Here is a 6,000-nt window from a genome sequence, read left to right as displayed (position 1 = left end):
TCCGGGGTTGATCTACCTCAGTCCCCAGGAGCTATGAATCCATTTGCAAGTTCAGCCCCCCACCCCACCCCACCCAGCCGCATCCCATTGGCCCAGTTGAGCTTTGGCCCTTGGCCTCCTGACCTATTGAGACCAGCTTTCTAAAGTACCTGCATGAGAATTGCCTGGGGAGCTTGTTAGCTGGGTGACCTGGCAGCCTCACCTCCAGCGATTCAAATTCAGACTTGGGGTGGAGCCAGGGGATCCTTCATCAAGACCTGGAGTGAATCTTCCAAAATCCTTTGGGAGAAATGGGCCCTGCTGGTGTTGGCCTCTGTTCAGGCCTGGACAGAGAGCCTGTAGGATTAGGGAAGAAAGCAGTCCTTCCCTGCAATATTCTCTATATTCATCTTCTTTACCAAAAGTTGAGTGTTCCAGGGGCGCCTGGTTGGCTCAGTCCATTAAGCGCCCGCCTTAGGCTCAGGCGTCCTGGTTTGGAGCCCTGAATCAGGCTCCCCGCTCAGAAGCAGGAATCTGCTTCTGGCTTGTCCTCTGCCCCCTCCCTCTGCTCATGCGCTCTTTCTCCCTATCAAATAAATAAATAAATAAAATCTAAAAAATAAAATAAAATAAAATTGAGTGTTCCAGTCCCCTCTGGGTGTAGGATTGTACTGCTGAGCTGAGGGACTGCAAGTCGTTACAAGGGTAAGAAGACCTCTTTGCAGCTGCCCAAGCTGTCCCGCTGGCCTTCTGGCTCCCTGGTCGCTTCTTTAACATAAATAATGCATATACATACATACATAAGCAAGCAAGTTACCCTGTCGCTTGTGGTGACTTTTTTCTCCCCCCAAAATTACCAATCAGTGCATTGGTCTGGCAGTGGGACAGACTGTTGGAAATAGGGACTTCTCCAAATATCCGGGCGTTACCGTTCTCAGAAGTTGCCAGCAAATGCTGGAACCTCCTTGGAGGTGCGGGGGGGAGGTCCGGTCTTGCGCCCCATTCTGCGAGGGTCCCACGCTGCCCGAGGGTTGAGCAGGTCTCGCGGCACCGGGCCGCCCTTCGCGGCAGCCGGTGCGGTGCCTCGCGGAGAGCTCGGGGCCGGAGCCGGCAGACCCCCGCCGCCTTCCCCGCCGGCCCCAGGGACGAGCCCAGCGGTGCGGAGAGGTGGGAGGCTGGAGCCTGCTGAGGTCATTTCCTGTGCCTCTCCCCGAGCCGCCCGAGGAGCCGCGCCGGCGCTCGGCCTTTAAGTAGCCGGCTGGGAGGAGGGAGAGCGGCGCGGCGCGGCGTTGAATGGGGTGCCGCGGGGCCGTCTCGGCTTTGTGCAGCCAGCCGGCGGGCACCCCGCCCGGGCCCTGCCCCGCCTCGCCTCTCCCCGCCCCGCCCCCCGCGACCCCTGCAGCCGCGGAGTGGAGACCCGGCGGCTGCCGCGGAGTCGGGCTAGAAGGACGCAAGGTCAGCGGCGGTCGCGCGCGGAGGGCGCCCGGGGGCCGGGTGGGCGGCGGGAGCGCGGGCGAGCCGGCGGGAGGTGAGCGGCCGCGCGCGCCCCGCGGGCAGGGACGGGCTCGGGGGCTGTGAGGCTGCCGGGAGGGCTTTGGCGGGGCGGAGAGGACGCGGTCTCTCCGGTCGCGGGGCGAATCCGGAGCAGGTGCCTCCCCACCTGGCGCCGGGGGTGCTGGCCGCCGCGGTCGGGCACCGGGGACCGGCAGCACGTGGCGAGGAGTCGCCTTCCCCCGGAGGAGCGGGAGTTTGGGACCGGCTGGAGCCGGTTGCCCCCGGGAAGGGCCCTCGGGCGCACTTGCAGGCTTTCCTTCGCCTTGCCGGGACTGTCGCTGGCTCTCCCCACTCCCGCTCGCCTCCCCGCCTGGCTCAGGTAATCTCTTCTGTGATTTCTCGGCGGTTCTTTTACGGATTCTGCTGGGTCAGGCTCGGCTCCTAGAGGCAGGTCAGCCAAGCAGAAAAGAAAACAAGTTGGGCACTGAGTGACAGGCAGGGGCTTTGTGTCCTAGGAGCCTTAGAGACGACTCTGTCACCAGGGAGCCTTAATGGGGGTGGCAGAGACCGTGAAGACCCGCACTTGGGAGTAGAATCCGCTCCCTGTTGGGTTTCTCCCTGCCAGGGCGTCTCTATAACCTTCTGCTGTGAGTCCATCTCATAAAACCCTTTTGGACAGAGCCTACGTTCCAGGTAAAACTTCTACTTGGAAGATCGCTTTAATAACAATTTCATTGGAAAAGTCGTGGGTTCCTTCCTCAGGCTTTTTGGACTGTCTTCTCTGCCAGACTCTGTGTGTGGTAATGTCACTGACACTTTATAGAACTTCGGTTTTAGTGTTTCTGCACGTTATTATCCCCATTTTACAATGGAGGAAACAGACTCCATTGTGATTTGTGGAAAAAATCCATTGTGGAAAAAATTGTGATTTACCCAAGGTCATATAGATAAAAAGTGAAAGAGGCAAAACTCAAACCCAGGCCTTCTAAATTCCAATGTGGGGTCCACAGTCAGCTTCCCTCCCATAGGTTCCTGAGGGGACCTGCTTAGAGCTGGGTGACGGCGGTGGCCGCCAGTGTGGTCTCAAACTCATCAAGACTGACCCCTGAGTTGAGAAAACGTGGTGCCCCCTCCCCTCTTCAGAAGTCAGCAGCTAGGGGGAAGAAACATGTACCCCCTTCTCGGCTCCCCAGGGTGCACTCCTCCTTCCTATTCCCTTCTCTCTGCGAGGCTGTGTATCCACGTGGGGAACTCTGGGCTCATTATGGTTTCAAGAGTGCTTTATACCTGCTGGTGTTAAGGTGTGAGGATTCCCTCACTCCTGATTGGGGAGAGGTCCCAGCAGACTGGCGATTAAGTCACCATCCTGCATTCTGTGATAACCCCGCTGAGCTCTCTCTCCCTTCTGGCAAATTCAAAACTGACCTCCTCCATGGGGAAACAGGCACTGATTGCTTGCTAGAGTATGAATTCCGGTAGTCTTGCGGAAGGCGATTTGGACTATTTGGTCATTTAAAAATGTGTATCGCTTAACCCTCCAATTCCATTTCCGGGACCTTATCCTTTCAGATACACTCTTAGGCATGTGAAATGACATATGTTTGTTGCAGCATTGTTTGTTTTAGCAGAAGGTTTCAAACAATCCAAATGTCTGTCAGTAAGGGACTCTTAAATAAAATCATGTAATATCTACACCACGGAATACGACACAGCTGTTAAAAAGCATGGAGGGGAGGGGCACCTGGGTGGCTCAGTGGGTTAAGCCTCTGACTTCGGCTCAGGTCATGATCTCAGGGTCCTGGGATAGAGGCCCACATTGGGCTCTCTGCTCAGCGGGGGGGCCTGCTCCCCCACCCCCACCCCCACCCCGCCTGCCTCTCTGCCTGCTTGTGATCTCTCTCTGTGTCAAATAAATAAATAAATAAATAAATAAAATGTTTTAAAAAAGCATGGAGGGGAGACGGGTCAGGTGCGTATGCGGATACAGGAATTCGGTTATAGGTGAAGTACAGTGTGTATGTGTAAACACCATTTGTGTTTGTGTATGTGCTTGCAACATATGTATGAATGCTTGTGTCTGCACTGGATTATCTCTGAAAGACGTAAAACCCCGTACACAGTTGCCTCTGGGGAAAACCGTGGCTGAGGTACAGGGGTGGGAGGAAGCCTTTGTACCTTGTACTCTTGTTCAGTATTCAAAAATAAAGAGATAATGGGGTGCCTGGGTGGCTCAGTCCTTAAGCGTCTGCCTTTGGCTCAGGTCATGATACCAGGGTCCTGGGATCAAGCCTGGCATCAGGCTCCTGCTCAGTGGGAAGCCTGCTTCTCCCTCTCCCACTCCCCCTACTTGTGTTCCCTCTCTCTCTGTCTCTCTGTGTCAAATAAATTAATTAAATCTTAAAAAAAAAAAAAAGAAAATAATTTTTAAAGATCCCTTGATCTTTCTGAGGCAGATCTGGTAGTGAACACATCTGTGGGCCACATCTCCCTAGTATGTCCACACTGGTGGTTTGCCTTTTCATTGTGAATGAAGCTATCATTGAGTGCCAAGCTTCTGTAATATCTCCTGTAATTCTCAATAAATAAATAAATAAACAAACCTAGTATTTATTTAAAAATTTTTAAATTGCCATTTTAAAAAAAAGATTTTATTTATTTGTTTATTCATTTGAGAAAGAGGGAGCCTCTCTCTCAAATGCATGTGGGGGGAGGGGCAGAGGGCGAGAATCTTCACGCTGACTCTCAGATGAGAGCAGAGCCCAGATGGTTGTGCGGCTCAGTCTCACAACGCATGAGATCATGACCTGAGTGGAATCCAAGAGTCAGATGCTTAACTGACTAAATTACCCAAGTGCCCCTGAACTTGCCATTCCTGAAGGTCAAAAGAATGGTTAAATGTTGATAACTTAATGTGATTCAACCTAATATTATTGCCCTCCTTTTCAAATATCATTGCTCTCAATTTCAAAATGGCGCTGAGGCTCAGAGAGGTTAAGCAGATGGTTTAAGGTCGCAAGATTAAGGGCCAGAGCCAGTACTCAAACCTAGGCTTGCTTGGCGCCGGAAGGGGGAATCTTAACTACTACACTCTGCTGTTCCTCTGTACTGGTTTTGTTCTTAAAGGATGCTATTCCTGTTTGTCCTAGTCCCCTCTGGTATTTAGATCCCTGAAGGCTGGAACTTGCTCACCTTTTCCTGTCTTTTCCAACATTGTGAAATGTGCCACTCAGCCCCCAAGAGTAAAATGCATATTGTTGGCTTGATCATATGACAAGGTGCGGGCAGATGTGCCCTCTGTCCACTCACCCACCCCCAGCTCCATCCTCAGAAGGGGGCCACAAAGCTCTTCCCTTCCCACAGTTGGGCAGGTGGTCAGCCTAGTGTAGCACTGTTAGAAGATGGTGGTGGCCCATCACTAGTGAGTGGAAATCACAAAAGGTGCTCACACTCAGGTAGTGAACCGTAGTGAGGGGACACGAGAGAGCCCAGTGGAAACTGTACCCAGAACAGAGTGCGTGTTCCCTTGGGAAGCCTCCTACAGTGACCTCTGACCTCTTCCGTTTAAGGTCTTGTATTGGCTTGTCCTCTTTGTAGGAAAGTTCTAGGATATACACTGTTGACCTGAGCCTTGCAAACCATGAGATCTTTATTCATCTTTATGTTCCTGACTTTGCACGTAGGAATCACTTCACGAAAAGTTGGTTGAATTACATTTAATCTCAGCATCTTGTCAATTTCTGGCCAAATCCCTACACTTGCCAAAGTCATCCCAGGTCAAGTCTGTGTTTTCTCTTACTGGCCCAGAGTCTGAGGTCACCTAACGACTCCCTGTGGCCTCTTTTCATCACCCGTCCTGCACACAGCTCCTGCCTCTGAGGCATTCACCACCCTCTCTGGGTACGTCATTCCAGGATGCCGGAGGACTTAGGGAGTTCCAAAGCAGGGCCTCAGGCTGTGCGGTCATTTGTCACCTGCTAAACAGTTTAGCACTCTGGGCACTAGAAGAAATCAAGAGAAGTGGGTTTCACAAGAGTGACCAGGAGGTGATCCTTGTAGCTGGTGGGGAGGGCCCATGGGGACTCACTGTACTGTTCTCCCTAGTTCTTGTATATATATGAAACTTTCCAGAATAAAAAATGAACAATTGTATTGGGTTTTGTCCCTTCTTTCATTTCTGTCCCATCTGTTTTGCCATTAGTGTTGTGTTAGGCTAGCCGTGAGACTCCACCACCGCCACTGAAGCATGTGCATGGAAAGAGGATGTTCTGTGTGTTGGGAAGTCAGGATTCTTGGCCCCACTCTGATTCTCCTTAGCTCCGTGTCTCAAGTCACAGATGTGATAGGATTTCTCATCTGTTCTTTGTGAATAATATCCCTTGTCCCACATCACAGGGATACTGAGAGGATACGGAGAGAAATCACACCTTCACGGTGCTTTGAAAAGCTAACCATTCTGTAAATTATTTTCTGCTCATCTTTGCACATCTTTACGGGAGGTACAAGTGCGAGGTGACTTAGCAGGTGAAG

The 6,000-nt window shown here is 52.1% G+C and overlaps 1 protein-coding gene across 3 annotated transcripts in view; it reads left to right on the top strand.

Annotated features, from left to right (window-relative positions):
* The first annotated feature begins 1,336 nt into the window (after positions 1-1,336).
* The window catches only part of PLEKHH1 (pleckstrin homology, MyTH4 and FERM domain containing H1), a 47,875-nt gene continuing 43,211 nt past the window's right edge, over positions 1,337-6,000 (top strand). Inside the window, exon 1 of one of the 3 annotated variants that reach the window (XM_032875130.1) lies at positions 1,337-1,434. The gene's annotated coding sequence lies outside the window, so the exon portion shown is untranslated. Of the gene's footprint in view, positions 1,435-1,487; positions 1,508-1,830; positions 1,853-6,000 lie in introns of those variants that run through there. The other 2 variants (XM_032875132.1, XM_032875131.1) reach the window with 2 other exon arrangements.

The sequence above is a fragment of the Lontra canadensis genome, unplaced genomic scaffold (genome assembly GCF_010015895.1).
Source record: "Lontra canadensis isolate GAN:19392208 unplaced genomic scaffold, GSC_riverotter_1.0 scaffold55, whole genome shotgun sequence".
NCBI lineage: Eukaryota > Metazoa > Chordata > Mammalia > Carnivora > Mustelidae > Lontra > Lontra canadensis.
Note: the sequence above shows the minus strand (reverse complement) of the source record. Positions and strands in the feature narration are given on the sequence as shown.